The 19,966-nt window shown below is 36.3% G+C and overlaps 1 long non-coding RNA gene across 34 annotated transcripts in view; it reads left to right on the top strand.

The window, feature by feature from the left end:
- LOC126283963 (uncharacterized) overlaps nucleotides 1-18,096 on the top strand; it is a 92,997-nt gene extending 74,901 nt beyond the window's left edge. For 24 of the 34 annotated variants that reach the window (XR_007551398.1, XR_007551392.1, XR_007551396.1 and 21 more), the window contains 3 exons: nucleotides 11,173-12,235; nucleotides 16,032-16,137; nucleotides 16,263-18,096. This is a non-coding gene — a long non-coding RNA (uncharacterized LOC126283963). Of the gene's footprint in view, nucleotides 1-2; nucleotides 12,236-16,031; nucleotides 16,138-16,262 lie in introns of those variants that run through there. The other 10 variants (XR_007551418.1, XR_007551417.1, XR_007551413.1 and 7 more) reach the window with 5 other exon arrangements.
- The last annotated feature ends 1,870 nt before the right edge of the window (nucleotides 18,097-19,966 follow it).

Raw genomic sequence — 19,966 nt, 5'->3', positions numbered from 1 at the left:
GCACATAAATGTGCGCTGCAATTGAAAAAGTGTGTACTCTGCAAATGTTGTCTTTCACTTGCTTGTGCAGAATTTGTTGCTTACCGCCACAATCAGACATGACAATTCACAACAAGTGGGATAAAAATTCACTGAATAACTCACTATGATCTTGTTTAATGCTTGTACTTGCTATGACGTACATAACAGAGTGCTGGAAACACTACTGAATGAATGCTCATTGGTTGGTGGAGAATGCATGACCTAATTGCGCAAAACAAGCCTAAACTAATCACCATTGTTCATGACTTCACCTACAATATTAATGCGTGCATGATGCACATTACTCCATAGTGGTGTGCTGTGAAATAAAAGTATCTTATAGGTTGCAGAGTGAAAGGCTGGAGTGAGTGTTACAGGGAGAAGAAGAGAGATGCAGATAGGTTAACACAGAATATTTGTTGTGATTCATTGAATACAACCGTAAATGACTGTGTGATATTCTTTTTTCAAACAAACGCTCATTGTATTTGGCCGTGGGTGAAGTAAAGCTTTGTTGAGGTTAATTGCGAGAGCACTTGTTGTTTTGAGCAGTGTGCAAAGATTAATAAATATTAATTCAAGCATTTTGGTACAGTTTCTGCCTGTTATGTGGTTCTTTGGAGGTATGCTTAGTTTAATAATGCTGTATAGCTGGGTTACAAATGTGTATCTGTTTATGCATATGAGAATGTAATTAATATAGGAGCAGTTTGGCACAGTATACTATTGGAAGCTTTGTCTGTATTTCTTTGCATGATGGAGAGGAGAAGATGATGTGGTACATAATGGGCTCATTGCATGATTTGAGCATGCTTTCATGGTTAGGTGATATGCTATATGAGGTTCAATCTGACATGTATACTGATGTCCATGACTGGTGTGGGAGGTATGGTACACTTGCTTTATGGATTGGTTAATTTTTTTGCATTATTTTTGAATTGTTAACACTAAAATAGCAGTGTTCTTTTATGCAGTTGTGTATGACCCTTTTATACATATAAGTATTTATTTTCAGAGGAAACAGTTGTGGTTGTGATGGAAGGCTGTGTTATGACGTACACATTGTAAGGACCAGGAGCAACTGCAAATATTTGATAAGTCACCAAAAAACATACATTTAGGGGAGAATAATTGGAACAGCGGCAGCAAAATGATAGTAAGAGTTTAAAATGACAGGAAGGAGATTGAGCAGCTGCAGTTGAAAAAGGATGAATAGTTGCCAATGAGCTTCGTTAGTTTTGTGCGTTATTTGTGACTTTGAGAATGTGTTCCCAGATGGATTGTATAATTTGTCCATTGCATGTAATTTCATCCTGATAGTGATACAAGATGTTGCAGACGAAGCAGAAAAGCTAGTCGTGTTATGACACTCCATCAAGTGCAGCTCTGTTATGATTTCTTTCAGTGAAGTGGCATGAGGAAATCGATTGTGATTGCTGTTTATTAAAACAAAAAGATTCTTTGCCTATTAAGGTGCACTGATAGTTTCTCATTAGGCAGTATCCAGTTTTTGTTTTTGGAAGTGGTGGAGTTTGTTTCAGGACAAATGTGTGTGCAGAAAAAATATGACAATTGCTGTTGGAGCCATATTGCTTTATTTAATGTGTTGGTCACTACAGGTGTCATGGAGAATCAATATATTGGGCTGAAGCTGATATTCATGTGATGTAAATATTTTGTAGATAGTGGAGCAAATAAAATTGGGGCAAAGAACAGAATTCCAGGGCACTAAGAAGCACACAAGAGGAATGGAAATGCAGTACTAACTTCACTATAACAGATGTGTAAAGTGACCACGATTAATCTTTATGCGATTTTGGGTTCTGGTCAGCAAGTATCTGAAGGTGAATCAAAGCTGGACTGTTGGAATGGCTGCAGTCTCATTCAAAATATTCTGCTGCAGTTCTTGAAGGCAATGAGGGTTGTTGTGATACACCTTAGACTTGATGGCTTGCTATGCAAAGGTATCGCACACTAACAGATCAGGTGACATGGATGGCCAGCTATTTCCACTACCAGAATGACCTCTTATAACATCTGTCAGGTCTGAAGTTTGTGTAAGTTCACTCAAAGGCCTTTCCAGCTGTATGGGCATATATCCGATTTTATTGGAAGTACGTATAGGTTATTTTCTCCTCAGTTAATGCTACCACAAATATACCTCAAGATGTATCTAATCATCCAGGCCACTTCTACCTGGTCCACCCTGGTATTTACGTATGGCTTTAATTACAGTGAATATAATATGTAGATTGTGTTCCTTGATTTTGTCTAATGGTATTTCATGTATAATGAATGGTACACCATTCGTAGTGTCATGTTGCAAAGTAGAGGCAGCCAGTGGGATGCAGAGTAATGGATTGGAGTGAGTGTCAGAGGGTGAAGAGGAGAATGCAGATTCGTTAACAAAGAATATTTCTAGTAATTCATTGAAACTGTAAGTGATGGCATACTACTGTTGTAGTATTGAATAATTTGCAGTATTTCAGAATAGTTGAGTGTTGTATGTTACTGAACAGAGTATAGAGGTATGTGTTTTATTAGTTCTGCACCATCAGTGTAATAAATATTGTGCCAAATAGGATGAATAATCATGTGAATGAGTAGATTGACTGTGCTTCAGTTTCAGTCATATGGAAAACATTTATGTTCAGGATTGAAATCTTAAGAGCATTGGTGTAGATTGTGGTTTTATTGCACTGAAAGGATGCTTTGTATGTTTGGCAGGAATTTGAATTTAGCATGCTTGCTTCATTACTGTGCTTGCTGCACAAGGTTCAGTCAAACAGTGTATGCTAATGTCCGTCATTGGCATGAGAGGTATTGTACACTAGCATTATGGAATGGTTAATTTTTCTCATTTCATTGCTGAATTATTAGCGGCTGAAATGACCGTGTTCTATTATGCTGTTGTGTGTGATCCTTTTGTATGGGTCACTCTGTATTCATTTATTTTCATAGAAAATTATTGGTGCTATAACGAAAGGATACGTTACGGCATGCGTGTCGGAAGGAGCAGGAGCAACTGAAAATACTCCAGTGTGTACCAAAAGACATAAATTTCGTGGAGAATAGTTGGGACAGCAGCAGCGAAATGATAGTGTTTCAAATGACTGGAATGTGACTGAACAGAATGATATTGAGGAGGAGTAGCTGTCAGTTCGTTTAGTCTTTACTGTGTTTCCCTAAGTAGGAGAATGTTTACCTAGCAGTTATATATAATTTGTTGAATTGTCTTATAGCAATATGTGCTGTGACAGATAAAGCAGATAAGTTGTATCCATGTTGCGACACTTCATCAAATGCAGCTGTGTTGTGATTTATTTCAGTGAAGTGGCATGAGGAAACTGGCGGTGCTTGTGTTGATTACACCAAAGTGATGGTTTTTCTGGTAAGGTGATGCTGTTTCGTTAGGCAGTATCCATTTTTTGGAGTTGGAAGTGATGGGTTTTTTGCAATAGGAATGTGTGTGTCTAGAGGAAAGAGGACTGTTGCTTTTGCTGCCATGATATTTTATGTAATGTATTTATTGGAAGGGGTGTCATGGTGAATTAATGTATTTGGCTAAATTTGAAATTTTTGTGATGCTTAGTAATAAATATTAGTACTTAAATATGGTTTTAACTACTGTGTATGCAACATGTACTTCGTGTAACTTGATTTTGTCTAACATTAGTGCATGCATAATGTATGTTATTTCCCTTCACCGTGTCATGTTGTGAAATGTAGGTAGCTTGTAGGTTGCAGGGTGATATATAAAAGTGAGTGTAGGAGGGAGAAGAGATACAGGTTGGTTAAGACAGAACATATCAAGTGTTATCAAAGCAGGAAAAGAGTAGCTAGCATTTACTACAAAGTTTCGTGCAGTAGAGTCCTTGAATATAAATTTCTCAGTTCACTTGCCGCATCAGTTTCGGATAAAATTCCAAGCTTTGGATGATAATTACTATCACCTTCGTTAGTGACTGAAACTGATTGTCATGTGCTGGCAGGGTACAGGAGGACGGAGTTAGCCTTTCTTAGATGTGTTGGTTTTCAGCAGTCAGATGCACAAGTGGGCCGTTCTGTGTACAGAAAACCAATGTATATTAAACTGTATCTCAGTGGGCAGAGCTTTCACCATCTAGCTCAGAACATAGCTATACTGAGCATCTTAGTCCACAGAGCCAGAACTATTTTGTACATGGGCCACCTCGGTTCCAAGATTAAGCAACTGAAAACAATGTTTTGAAGGAACAGGTGTTTTGTCTCTAACATTAGATCAACCCTGTTGGGAAAAACCAAGATACAACTTCATTCAAACAAGCCAAGAGGACCAACACACAGCATGGATTGCATTCTACGGTGCAATTAGTCCAGAACAGGCAAGAAATGGACCAGTCTTCTGGGCACCTAGGAATATTAAACAAATGTTGCAATCCATTAATGATAACATTGGGCTGAGAGTTATGGGAATTTATAACATTGCTTGTAAGTGTGGCAAGAGTTACATGGGCCATTCCATACTGACAGTTACCAATTGTTGTCGAGGATCAACATCTCCACAAATATAGGCATTTGCATTAATGAGCAGTGGCAGATGACATTCTGTAAAATAAGCACAAGGTTTTGCTTGAACAAACAAGAATACTGGCTCACACTTTGAACTATTGGGAATCTGTGATAACAGAAGCTGTTAAAACCAGATTTTGTTAAAACAACTTCAATACAGGCAATGGCTGTGCTCTTAGTAACGTATAGAATCATGCACTTGACAAGGAAAATACAGAGGAATACTAGCTGCAGTTCACTGCCTGATGCAATGGATGGTGCTACAAGCAACACTAGAAGAGTGTGCTAGCAAAATCTAGTGATGTAGTATGTGCCACCTCTCTATGTACCATAATGATGTAATTTTAGCCAGTTGGATTCTATGCTGAGGCTATAATGTTGTCAGTGCAGATAGTTGTAATAGTTGTAGAGTACACTGATGCCCAAAGGTCAGTGACAGCCTGCATAATTGAGGTAGGAAATTTGTAAGAGGGTCACAAGTGAATGGTGGCATACTGTCATAGCACTGAAATGTTTGGCAGTATTTGAGAATGATTAGAATATTTCAGTTACAGTAAGTGTTGTGTGTTACTGGACAGGTTATAGGTATGCATTTCATTAGTGGCATTTGCAAACACTGTAATTTTTACTTGTCTCTTAGCATGAATAGTCATACTGTGAATGACAAGATTCAGTCTGCTTAAGTATCAAATATTTGGAATGGATGTATGTTCAGGATGCAATTGATCACAGCATTGGGTAAACCAATGGTTTTATTGTACTGGAACGGTGCCTTGCATGTGGTGACAAATTTGATTTCGGTGTGGTTGCTTGGGGATTTGGTTTGCTGTATGAGGTTGTCAGACATGCTATGCTAATGTCCATCACTGGCATGAGAGGTATGATACACTTGCATTTTGGATGTATTAATTTTTCTTGCTTTATTGCTGCATAATGGACAGCTGAAATAACAATGTTCTTTTATGCTATTATAGGTGACCCTTTTGTATTCATCACGGAGTTTTTTATTTTCATAGGAATTAGTTATGGAGGTGTGGTGTGAAGTCTCAATCATTGGTTTATTTTGGGATTGTGTTTTGAGTGACATTTCTGTATTTCTATAGCTTGCAGGAGTTTAGTTGTGGTGTGCATCAGTTAATAACAATATAGTAGCAGCTGAGAGGGTATGGTATTTACTTTGCAGATATCAGCAATATGGATTTACCTGTATGAAGGACTAGTATGGCATACTTTATAAAGAATCATTCTTGTGGAATGTGTGCTTTGAGAGAATCTAGTGGTTTTTAATGTGATCTGAGATGAATGTTGTATGTGCTACCATTTGGCAATTGTTTCAAAAATTTGTACTCATCTAGTGGACATGAAGTGATGATTTAATTACTTGAAAGTTGTTTGCAAAGAGTTACTAGCAACCTAAGCAGATGTGAGTATATCATCAGGTGCTAGTCATAGTAGCTAGGACAAATCATTATCTAAAGCTTTGAAAATGCACAACAGTGTGCTGCCGAATAATGTTATTTTATTTTGATACCAGTTTCAGTTCTGAACAATCATCAGGGAAATTACCATAAATGTATTACATATTATATGTGTATTAAAAATAAGCTGTCACAGGATATCATAATTGTAAAGATAATATAAAATTGAAAATTGTAACAAGATAAAAATATGATGGGTTGTGATAAATTTGCCATAATTTTCCCACCAATGATACTGGTTCAGACTGAAGTTGCTAAAAAAAAAAAAATCTGAAAGCACAACATTACCCAAATTTTTAAAAGTTTGCAGATGCTATTGACCATCACCTGAGCAAGATGTTCATTATCTAAGTCATCAATGATGCAAGGAAAAATTTCATTAGTTGTCACTGATGAAATCTGTTGTGTCTATATTCTATAACTACTGGTAGAAACAATAAGTAATTGCTATAGTGTGGTAATTACTGTAGTGTGAAGCAGGCATATGATGCGAAGTTGATATGTTGGTGACATTGTGTCAGAGGAATAACTAGATGGCTTACTAAAATATAAAATTCTGTTTCACTGTTTGTGTGGCCATATGCACTGGTACTTCTAGTGGTGACTATGTTGTATGCTGTTGTTTCATGGATTTCATTCTAGGGTGTTGTGTAAACACATGCAAGAGGTGTCTAAAAAGATAGTTCATTGTGTGAACGATGTAAGTGGATTGTGAAAGCAGCTTTGAAATGTTGGCAGTGCAGATAGTTGTAGACCGCCTTTACGCATTGGTGCCCAAGGATCATTGCTGAACTGCGTAATTGGCATAGATGATGGAACACTACAAGAGAGTGGCATGATAGTTAACTGAAATTGCAGTTGTATTTGAAAGTATTTGTGTCATAGGATTTGTTGTGTGCTATTAAATGGAGTAGGGGTGTGTGTTTCATTAATTTTATACCATCACTTTCTGTAGCTACCACTAACATTTGTTGTTACTCTTGGGATGAGTAGTTGTAATGTGAATGATTGGATTTACTGTGCTTAAATTGCAAGCATTTGGAGGGAATTCAGTCGGTCACTAAATTGGTGGATTTCATACAGTTATTAAATTTGATTTGAGTGTGTTTGCTTGGTTATGTGGTTTGCTGCATGAGGTTCAGTCAGGCATCATGGGCATGAGAGTTATGATATACTTACATTACGGATTGGCTAATTTTTCTTGCGTTATTGCTGGATTGTTAACAGTTCAAATGACAGTGTTCTGTTATGCTATTGTTTATGACCTTTTAATTATTATTATTATTATTATTATTATTATTATTATTATTGTTATTATTTTATTTTTAGAGGAAATGTTTGTGCATATAAGAGAAGACTGTGTTATACGTACCTGTTGGATGGTGCAGAAGAAAATGCAGAAGTAGTAGTATTAGACAAAAAATGTAACTACAGGAGAACAGGTGGAACAGTAGTTAAAAAGATGGTGTGTGTCTTAAATGACTGAAATGGGATAGATGCTATCAGAGCGTTCCATTAGTGTGCGATTGTGTCTTCAGTGACTAGGACAATATATATGTAATTTGCTCCATTGGATTCAGTTTCTGCCTTATAGCAACATGTGATTCTTGTTGATGAAGCAGAAAAATTGATGCCATGTTTTTATACTCCCTCAAGTGAAACACTGTTGTGATTTGGTACAGTAACAAATAATTAAATGGGTTATTTGTCCATAATAACTTAACAGTTGTGGGCATAGTCAGTTTACAAACACAAGAACATGAAGAAAAATTTAGGAGTAAAGATAAATTATTCACAGTACCATTAGAAATCTTTGATGGAGTACAAACATTTATCAATTAACAGTTTTATATTATTTGGCAATCTTATAAAAATGTCTTAAAGCTGAAAATGGACCATTATCTGTTACTCTTTTGTTGCTAAATTTTATGTGGGAATCCTGTCTTTCTCTTGTAATTACAGATTTCACTATTAATTACCATATGCTCCATATTTTCTTTTACAAACAGTGTAGTTCTGACAACATACAATGAATTTACTGTTAGTATGTTATACTCAATGAAATATTCTCTACAGGACTGCCACTTACAAATATTAGATATTATCCTAATTGCTCTTTTCTGTTCTCTAAAAGCCCTATCCATATATACCATTGGTGCCCAACCCCAAATCTCGATACCATATTTCAGGTGGGAGGGGATAATTCCAAAATAGATTTGTCTTAAAATAGGTTGCACTATTACGCTAGAAAGGTGTTTTAGCCGGTAGGTGTTACAGGAGATTTTTTACATGTGTAAGTAATGTACTCCTTCCATGTAAGATGTTCCTATACTATAATACCCAGGAATTTATGTTTATCAATTGTTTCAACTGATAGCGCTGTTTCTGTATCCACTTGTCTTGATTTATAATTTAGTAGAAACTCCATCAGAAATGAAGAAACTGATTGTGAGTGCTGTGAGTAAACCAAACTCTTTCTGTACTGAGGTATGATGATGGTTTTTCATTAGGTAGTATCCACTGTGTTGTGGTTGAAAGCGATGGAGTTATCATTGGATGTTTCAGGACAAACGTGTATGCAAAGTAACGAGGAATATTTCTGTTGGAATTCTGAAGTTACATGGAATGTACTTATTGCTACAGGTGTCATAAAGAATTAGTACGCTGGTCACACCAAAAGAAATGCACACTAGTTTTTTTTTTAAAATCCATCTTTTATTCTACATGTTCAAAAGTTTTACAATGTGTAGGTACATCCTTTAGGAACAATATTTTCATTTCTCTACATAATTTCCATCCCTCTCAACTGCCTTACCCATCTTGGGATTAGCGCCTGTATATCCGCACGGTAAAATTCTGGGCCAACCTGTTGGAGCCACTGTTTGGCAGCATGCACAAGGGAGTCGACATCTTCCAACCTTCTTCCATGAAGAGAGTCTTTCAGTTTCCCAAAGAGATCAGTCACATGCAGCCAGGTCAGGATTTAAGGCGGGTGTTTCAGTGTTGTCCATCCGAGTTTTGTGATCGCTCCCATGGTTTTTTGACTGACGTGGGTGTACATTGTCGTGCAACAGCAAAACATCCTGCTTTTGCCGATGTGGTCGAACACGACTCAGTTGGGCTTGAAGTTTCTTCAGTGTCATCCCATATGCATCAGAATTTGTGGTGGTTCCAGTTGGCATGATGTCCACAAGCAAGAGTCCTTCAGAATCGAAAAACACTATAGGCATAACTTTCCCAGCAGAAGATGTGGTTTTGGTTTTATTTTTTTTACCCCACCCCATGGGTGAATTTGCATGATGCCACTCCACTGATTACCGCTTTGTCTGGTGAAAAATGATGGAGTCATGTTTCATCACCTGTCACAATTCTTCCAAGAAATTCATCTCCACCATTTTTGTACAATTCCAAAAGTTCACTGCATACCGTTTTTCTTGTTTCTTTGTGAGCCACTGTCAACATCCTGGGAACGCACCTGGCACAAACCTTTTTAACGCCAACGCTTTCTGTATTTTGCAAACACTTCCTTCCCCTATCCCAATGTAGCATGACAATTCATTCACTGTGGTGCATCTTGTCAGCAGTCACCAATTCGTTAACTCTCTGCACATGGTCTGGAGTGTGTGCAGTACGAGGCCTGCTACTGTGAGGACAATCCTCAATATTGCCGAGCCCGCTTTCATCGTGTAACCTGCTTGCCCACCGACTAACTGTACTGCTATCAACAGCAGCATCTCCATACACCTTTTTCAACCTCTTGTGGATGTTTCCCATTGTCTCGTTTCCACAGCACAGGAATTCTATGACAGCACATTGCTTCTGACGAACGTCAAGTGTAGCAGCCACCTTGAAGATACGCTGTGACGGTGCCACTCATGGGAACAGGTTGAACTAAGTTTGAAAACAAGTGCAAAGGATGTATCTACACACTGTGAAACTTTTCACACATGCAGAATGAAAACTGTATTTTTACAAAAATAGTGTGCATTTCTTTTGGAGTGACCCTCGTATATTCGGCGAAGGATGAGATTTGTGTGATGTGTAATAGTAAATTCTTCATATTCCTCTATACTTTTAATTATGAGTGCAATTTGTATATTGTGTAACTTGGTTTTGTCTAATATTAGTTTGTGATAACATGTATTAATCTGTTCATAGCGTCACACTGTGAAATATAAGTAGGTTGCAGAGTGATTGACTGGGCTGAATGTAGGAGCGAGAGGAGAAGAGGTTGCGGGTTGGTTAACATGATGTCTTTGTAGTGATACATAGAATCCGAGTCTCAGAATAGGGAGGTTGCCGTGTTTGCAGAAGTGTTAATAAGCATGTAGACAGTGTAATTTTGTTTGCAAAGGAGACATTTATTGCATTTTGTTGTGTGCAAATGCTTTGTAAAGTTAATTGTGGCAGTACTTGTTTGAGTAGTGTTCAGGTATGAATTTCGTGGTAACTTGAGCATCTTGGTTCCATTTTTTGTCTATTATATGTTGTTCTTTGCTGCTATGCTGTTTCAAACTGTCACTTTATTAATGTTTTCAAATGGATTAAAAAGTTATGTTGTTTGTGCATATGAAAATGTGTGTAACATAAAAGCAGTTTGGCACAAAGTATTATTGGGAGCTTTGTATGTATTGTTTTGTTCGACGGAGGGGAATAGCTGTTGAACCACATGAAGGGCTCAGTGCTTAAATATTGTATGGATGATATGCTGAATAATTGGCTGAGATGCATGCTAAGAGACAATACTGCTTTTGCGAGGTTTGTGTCAGGGTGTTGGACATATTGATCACTTACAGCCTTAATTATTATTTGTTTATCATATGATGAAACACAGCATTGCTTAAGCGTCTGAGTTTATTGCATTAAATCAGTGTCTTTCTTATAGTGGCATAAATTTGATTCCATTGTATTAGCTTTATTAGGTGCTTTGCTGTACGAGGTTCAGTCAGGCATGCCACACAAACCTCCATCACTAGCATGAGAGGTATGGTACACTTGCATTATGTATCAGTTAATTTTTCTTGCATTATAGCTGAATTATTAATAGCTGAAACTACAGTGTTCTTATATGCTATTGTCTACAGCCCTTACATATAGGTCACTGTATGTCATTTATTTTCAGAAAAAATGGTTGTGGTTATAAGGAAGCAATCTTATTATGTACATGTTGGAAGGAACAGAAACAAAGGCAAACATATAAGACATTGTCAGAAAACATGCAGTTACAGGAGAATAACTGGAACAGCAGTTAGAAAAAATGATAGTATACGTTTTAAAAGACTGGAAGAGGATTGAGCACAATGCAATTAAATGAATGTGAGAAGTGTCACAGAGTTCCGTTAGTTCGCTGTTGGATCATCCCTTAATATGAGGTTTTCCCAGGTTGTATGTGTTATGTGTTGAATTGTATATAATTTCTGCCTATAGTGATAAGAGGTCGCAGAAGCAGCAGAAAAATTAACGTAATGTTATACTCTTTTAAGTGAAACTCTGTTGTGATTTGTTTCAGTAATGTGGTACAAAGAAAGTGACTGTAAGCGCTGTTGATGAAAGAAAATGACTCTTCCTGTGCTACGGTATTGTGATGGTTTTTATTAGGCTATAGCCAGCATGCTGTGGTTGGAAGTGGTGGGTTTACCAATGGATGTTTCAGGACAGGTGTGTGCAGAGTAATGACTGTTTCTGTTGGATCCATGAAGTTTAATTTAATGAAGTTATTGCAACAGGTGTCTGAAGAATTTGTATATTTGCCTAAAGTTGAGACACATTCTCAAACATATGCTTGGATTTCAGAACGAGTAATGAAAGTTGGAAAATTGAAAGTTTTTCCTGCAGCAGTGTTGTCATGTGTCTACACTCAATGTGAGATATGGCAGGAATGAAAGGGGATGTGTCAGCTACTAGTTTTATGCATCTAATGATAGTGGTGGTGAGCAGATGATATGTTTTGAAGAAAGACACATTTAAATGTCTCACATCACTGTGGAAATGAAATCCAATATGTATTTGGCAGAAAGCAACTGCTTTCTTAGATCCCAACATAACCACAATCTCAGAAACTGTGACATATTTGGAAGGCACAGTCAATGAAGATGTAAATTTCCCAGCTGTGCTATTGGGATGACAATGTGATTAAAAAGAGTGAGACTCCAGATGACATGCTTAGAAATCAAAAGATAGTGAAGGTAAAAATTAATGTAAACTATTTCTTTTTGTTTATTTTATTTCTCCTTGTATTATCAAAATGTGGGAGATCAAAAAGTGTCGTAAGTTCATAATATGTAGAGTGTTAATGTTTTAGGCATATACTCTCTGTCCATAAAACAGCTTGTACTTTTGATTAGCCAGAATGTAATTTCGTGAAGAATTGTCAGTTTTTGTGCATCTATTTTCCCAGCTGTAAACACCTCATGAACTTGATTCTTCTTCAGGACTCTTCACCATTTCAAGAGTTTTAAAGGTACTGATCTATTGTGTGCAAAGCTCTTCATCTCTGATTAACTGCAGCCACTTACATTCTTCTAAAACTGCTTACTGTATATAACTCTTGGTTTCCCATTACAATTTTTAGCCCCCCTCACTTCCCTCCAATACAAAATTGGTGATCCCTTGATGTTTCAGAATGTGTCTTAACTGATCTCATCTTCTAGTCAGGTCGTGCCACAAATTTTTCTCCCCAGTGTTGTTCAGTACTTGCTCATTAGTTACGTGATCTATCCACTTAATCTTCAGCATTCTTCTGTAGCAACACATTTCAAAAGCATCTATTCTCTTCACGTCTAAACTGTTTTGTCATTCATGTTTTGCTTCCATTCATGGCTACACTCCATACCAATACTTTCAGAAAAGACTTCCTAAAACTTAAATCTCTATTTGCTATTAACAAATTTCTTTTCTTGCTATTGCCAGCGTACATTTTGTATCCTCTACTTGGGCGATCATCAGTTACTCTGCTGCCCACATAATAAAACTCATGTACTACTTTGTCTCGTTTCCCTAATCTAAATCTACTTTGTGTCTCGCTTTTCTGATCTAATTCCCTCAGCACCAAATAATTTCATTGTTGGTGACGAGTATGTGATCTCAATTTTTATGAGAGTTGACTTGGTTCTGAAAAGTTTCATGGCTGACATTTTTCATTATGATGCTCAAAAGTTGGTATGAGATGTTGGTCTTGGAGAGCATTATGTATGGAAAGTGTGTGTGTGTGTGTGTGTGTGTGTGTGTGTGTGTGTGTGTGTGTGTGTTCAGGACAGTGTTTGGAATGCATTAGAAGCATATTGAGAAAACATGATCAGGCAAGATTAGTGTCAGTGAGTACATGTTCTAACATTTAATTGATCACTTGAATGGATATTTTCTACATCTGCACTACATACATACATACTTTGCAAATCACTCTACAGTGCTTAGCAAAGAATACTTAGAATTGTACCATACATTGGTAAATTTTTCTATTTGTCATACATAGACTGTGGAAGGATGACCTCTGTGCTGTAATTAATCTTATTTCTTTGAATTACCTTTGAGAACAGTGCATAGTGAGCTGAAGAGTATCTGTAGATTCTTTACTTATTTCCAGTTCGAGAATATTTGTAAGTAGACATTCATGGAATAAGTGACATCTTCTGGTGTTCTCTGGTGTTCTCTTCATCTCTCTATGAATAAAACTTATCATTCATACCGTCCTTTTTATATGTATGATTGATATGGGACTGTCACACTTAAGCAGTATTCTAAGACAAGACACTCAAGTGATTAATAAGGAGTCTCCGCTGTAGACTGACTGCATTTTCTTAGTATTCTGTGAACTAACTGAACTACTCCTATAATGATTCAGATCACCAATAACTTTAATCTTATAACCATTCAGTGCTCCTTTAACTCAAACACACACAGGCTGACTCATTTATTTTGCGATGATTCGTCACCCTAAGAACAAGAGGCATGGTAGACATATAATATGATCTTCCGATGTCCTTGTTATACACCTCACATATTTGAAAGGTGTGATAGGCAATAATGTCTCTATCATTGAAACTCTGAAATCCTCCTCCTCGCGGATCTCTGTAAGAAATGGACGACCTACAGAGATGCCGCGTTCTTATAGGAGGAGAAGGCCTTCGCGCCTTACAGTGTATAAAGCTGCAGATAACTTAGAGATGAGCACTGTAGATAGTGTAACTGGACAAGTGTTTTTGCATGGTCCTTCAGTGTTCTGTCGATGCATTCTGAATTTTACTTAGGATAATAATAACACTAATACACATGGTAATGAATGGGTTACTGTAGCAGTAGCAGTGGTATGATATCCAGGAGATGCCCAAAGTTTCCAAAGTAGGATGACTTGAGAGTTCAAATTATAGAGATATTATTGCCTATCACACTTTTCAAATATGTGCCTTACCTGTGACAGGACATATATAATCATTCTGTTTCATATCCCTACAAGTATTTGCACCCATGTATTTGAGCGGATCAAATGATTACAGTTGTGACTAATTGTAATTTTAATTGTAAGATAGTATTTAACTGCATTTTGTGAAGTGTACATTTCTTCATACCAGCAGATTTAAAGCAAGTTGCCAAATTTTACACCACCTTGAAATCTCATCAAAACCTGTTTGGGTATTCTTTCATGGAACATTTCATTGCAGTTAACTGCATTATATGCAAAAGTTTTAAGGTTACCATCAGTATTGCCCTCCAGGTCATTAACATGCAACACAACTGAAGTTACTTCTACTGCTGTTGATCTCTCTCCATCCAAAATAAGATTATATGTTTCTTTTAGCAATAATTCCTCAATTTAGTCACAAATGTTGTTTGGTAAGGGATATTGGATTTCATGTCTTTCCATCTGGCTTCCTGGAGAATTACAAGCTACACATTGTATTTTCCAAGTTCCTCAACATTTGAGGACTTCCTGCCCAGACTTGGACATTCTCAGATCGAAAGTATGGGACATAATACTGTCATGTCCTGGTCCAGTGAATGGTGCACTGTTTCATGGCATATGTTGACTGATCTGACCAGTCTCTTTTTTCTGTGCGTGGATTGACAATTTTTTTGCATATATCTTAATCTGGATTACCAGGCGCCTACATTTTGGTGTGCGCTATCCAAAGGAGGGTTGTCTTCATTGTGACTTGATGACAGTTTGTCTTACCCATGGTAATTTCGCCCCATCCCAGCTGTTTTATTTCCCTGTCCCCCATTATTGTGTGTCTGCCCATGAAGATGCTATGAGTATTGGGAAAGTAAGGAATGTAAAGTAGACATTATTAAAATATCCTTTCTGCTCACTCCATGTCATGTGGCATCTTTGAAATGTGCATGTTTTTTTATTTTTTTTATTTTTATGTACTGCTAGAAACAGTGTGTTCATTTTACAGTACTGAAAGAGTTAATCATGCACATCTGGTGCATTTGTATTTGGTGCAAGAAAGACAGCGGTGAGTGTCTGGCATTGTCATTGTAAAACAATTTTGGAGGGGACATAGGGACATAGTGCTGTTCTTTGGGATGCTTGTGATTGCATCTTAGTATTGTGTCATCTGTAATGATATTGCTGACACTGGCAGTCACAGATCAGTAAGCTGTTTCTGTTCTTATAAATATGTAAGTTTAATACACTGTGATATTACATAGCATATGACAAAATGTACAGACTTACTTTATTGCATTATTCATTGTGTATTTTGAAGCAGCATAATTTTATCATTTACAGTGTTCAAATATTAATGATACACCAAGAAATAGTTTAGCAAGGAAGCACGTCAAGTGCCTGAGAACACAGTAGTAGCTCAAGCCACTGTTGTATTTGTTAAGTTGTCATTGTTCCAAGTTAAACGTTTTTTGCTACTATCTTTGTATTAACATCTGTTCTTTTTCTTATTTTGTAAGTTATTGTGCTTATGATGATACAATACTAAAATTCTTTAGAAGGACTTGAAAATGAGCTATGCTGTTTACATATAGGGACATTGCAATAAACCTGCTACTACTACTGAATACCTGGAGGAAGGAAAAAGTTACTGGGAACTGTGCGCTAAACAGTGAGGAATGTTCGCAAAATAAAGACAAGGTAATTTGAAATGTTAGAATTAATGACTGTGTAGAAAAAGTTAGTTAAGGAAAAATGCTTTTCAGGGTGATTCTTGTCATTTTTCTCTCCTTATAAGTTTCTTCTGTGGTTCTGTTTTGTTGCAGGCAACAAGGAACCAACCTTAACAATCAAGGGGAGTAAATGCAAGATAGCCCAAGACTGTTGCTGTAATTACCTCCAATGGAAAATAGCTTTCAAAGCCAACAAGTGTGGCTGTGTGCACAGACACCACATATGTCAGCTGTTGTAGGTTGAGAAATTTGTTGATTGGGATCAGATTGTGTACTGTGTCTGTGTATATTGCATAAACTGTACATAAAGTTTTTTTCTGTTTTTGAAAATAGTTGATCTTAGATTGTCATTTACTGTGGCAATGTTCAGAGATATTAAATGTATTATGTAAGAGTAAATGTATTTGGATTTTCCATTAAACAAAAACAAAGATGTTAACTTAGTTGGGTAGTAGTACTTGCTGTGTTTGTGGTTTCCAGTGTTGTGATGCGTGGTAGAGGAACAAGGATGATTTGTTGGATAGTTGGTAGAGGAAATGAAGTTGGATATGTTATTGTGGAGAAAAACTGTTAATTTAGTTTCATAGCAATCTGCTGTACTTTCATCTGTTGCCAAGAGAAATTTCAGGTCTTTGTGGACAGATGACCGTGACATGATGTTACGGTAGAACTGTTACATTTAATCTGAGAATGGGTGCTTGTTCTCTTGATATGTGTATTCAACAGGAAGAACAATATCACGAGGTTGAATGCAATAATTCAGGATAATAGTTAAAATTTGAAATAGCTAGTTCATTTGTTCATTATTTATCTCGTGTCTCTTAATTTTGAAATGCTCTGCAATTATAACAGACCGGTACAGGCACGACTGTGGTATCAGAATTGCATGTAACATCACTGTTTATGAAGTATAAACCATAAATAGATGTAAACAATTGAATAGTGTCCAGAATTATTATTCGAACTGTTGAAATGTGCTCTTTTGTCTTTAGAGGCATGCAAATATTACTGAGCATGCACAACATTCAGCACATCTGGTATATGAGACTTTTGAAAAGTGATTGAAAAGTATTAGAGATACACTGTTATCAAATGTATGTTTAAAATTGAAATGGAGAACTGTTAAGTGCTTCAGCAAGGACTGTTAGCAGATATCCTTAACACAAATGGGTCACAGGGCAGCCGTGAAAGTAACAAGTTGTACTCTACATAACTTTAAAAAAGTTAAATGTAACTTTTCCAAGTAGCTAATAGTGACTCATATAAACTTGTCACTGTTAGTAATAATTTCTTGACTTCCATTGTAAAAAGTTGAAACATTAGTCCCCATCATTTGCATACTATTTCTAACTGCTGAAATAATTTCCCTGCTTCACAGACCTCTGTAGTATTATAATGTCCGGTTTTCTAAAAAGAGTGAAGCAACATTTCACAGTGAAATACAAGATATGAATGATGGTAATTTGGAAATATTTTCGTAATATTTTGTGTATTTGTCAGGAAGTTAAACATAATTAATACCTATAGTAAACATTTAATGATGCTGCAACTGTTTCATGTCATCACTTTATAAATGAAAACAAAGTAAATAGTACAGTCTCATGTCCTTTTTTAAATACATTGTTCTTTGAGAAAATGAGAATTAATATTTTCATCAGCTAGTTATGTGATGAAAATTTTTGTATGGCTTGGTTATGAAGAAAAACAAGGGGATTGTTTATGGTGATGTTAATAGTAAATTAATAGTATGAACTACACAAGTGAGAATGTAATGTGCGAAAGAAATGCTCCTTAAATAGTGAAGTTATCAAGTAAAAGGAAGTTAACAAATGGTTTATCTATACTTGCTCTCATTTTAGGTTATGATGATGTTGATAATTTTGTATTGTATACTGGTGACAAATACAATGACACAATTACTCTTTCATTCATTTTTTTTCATGTAAATTATTTGTCCTGCTACATTGCCATTTCAATCATTTTAAGTCAGAGTATCTTCACCTTCCTTACAAGGCTTATAATAGCGCGTACTTTGGTGTTTAACATATAGAATGAAATTTACACTAGTAAAGTAAAGATATAATTCTAGCATGTCTGGCATTTGGCATTCAAAACTAAAATTGTTATGCCAGATAACATCCAAAATAATAGACTTGATTTTCTGCCACTGTTGAATTTTTCAATACTTATTAAAAAAAAAATTTTATCTGTTTACATTCTTAGTTATGCACAATGTAGGATTTTTCTATGTACTGTAGAATGTAAATAAATTTCTTGGTATCTCTTCTGAGAGAACTCCTGTAAAAAAAAAAAAAAAAAAAAAAAGTGTTAAGTCCTCATTCAACCTTTTCAATGTTTCAACAAAAACGAAGCAAATAATTAGATAAAAGATTAAGAAGACAACAAAGCATAAAATCCATTACAGTAACATGACTGAGAATTGTAACATTAGTTAACTTCCAATCTTAGCAGAGTACGCAGCGATGCCATTTCTGTATACTCTGAAACATAGTCTCTAATCAGCGTAGTTTGCTGAAGCACATCAACTGATTATGGTGTCATCAATCTCCTTGCAGGTGATTGGTGGCTGATTTACACACGATATGTGATATGCTTGCACCAATAATAGTGGATTTTGAGTAGAAAGTTATTGGCGTAAAACAAGCTTTACAGCAGATAATTTGATGGTCTTAATAATTACATCAGCATGAGAACTTAATTGTTAAACTTGGTCCATCATTAATATTTGATTGAGGTATGCAAGAAGCTGTGTAAAGTAAAATAGGTGAGAAAAAGAGAACTAAAATAAAGGAAGTAGTTGTTCTGCAAATTACGTAGTAAACCACTTTTCCTTCCCCGTCAAGGACAAAGTGTGTATTGTTTTAGTGTTCTCTCTTATTAATTCAAGTAAGGTTCGTGAGGGAGGGATGTGAGGCCAAGAGACTCAATATTGTAATCATACTTGAATAACTTAGACCCAGTAAATCCTGAGTCATCATCTGGTCTCTTAATACTTACAAAGTGCTGTAAGAGACTACATAAAAAATTGTATGTTGTGTGTTACACACTACAGAAACTTGATGTGCAATTGGTTCTTCCGTTTACTTTCAGATGTAAAAATGGCTAAACTGATTTAAGCAGTATGGATTATCACTTTTGGTGTTTGGTCATGAAAATGGCAAATGACGCTGCAATTTGCTATAGTTAAAGTACAATTGTGAGTAAAAAATGTTGGCCCCTAATTTCCAAAATATAACAGAGAAGACAGACAGTTTGTTTGGAGCACAACAGATTCCTATTTTTCAGTAATTGTGGGTCATTCATTGATATTAATGTGTTTAATGTATCTGGTACCAGTCAAACTAAATGATAGTGCCCTTCTCCACAACAACAACAAATGACAGTAGAACTCTAATTGAATGGTGGGCTAACCCTTTCTGTAGCCTAATTTGATGAGGGGAAAACAATTAAGTCAATATTAGCTACTATCGGAGCTAGACGAGGTGGGAAAGTGAAATGAGACAGAAGTAGGACCAGTTCTTAACTTTGTAAGATGTTTGATCTCTTAACTCGTACCTATATTTTTGTGGAGGAAAGTAACTTCACTGCTATTTTATGGCAGAAGAAAATCGTTATTGGTTACTATATAATTGATGTTCATTAGAAAAAGAAAATTTGCAAATAGGAAACATTTTTATTATTCTCTTTCTCAGACCCACTTACTTTCACTTATTTGTGTGTGTCTGTATGTGTGTGTGTGTGGGGGGGGGGGGCTGTAGGAGGGGGGGGGGGGTGGA

This window comes from Schistocerca gregaria, chromosome 8 (genome assembly GCF_023897955.1).
Source record: "Schistocerca gregaria isolate iqSchGreg1 chromosome 8, iqSchGreg1.2, whole genome shotgun sequence".
Taxonomy (NCBI): domain Eukaryota; kingdom Metazoa; phylum Arthropoda; class Insecta; order Orthoptera; family Acrididae; genus Schistocerca; species Schistocerca gregaria.
This window is presented reverse-complemented; position numbering and strand designations above follow the sequence as displayed.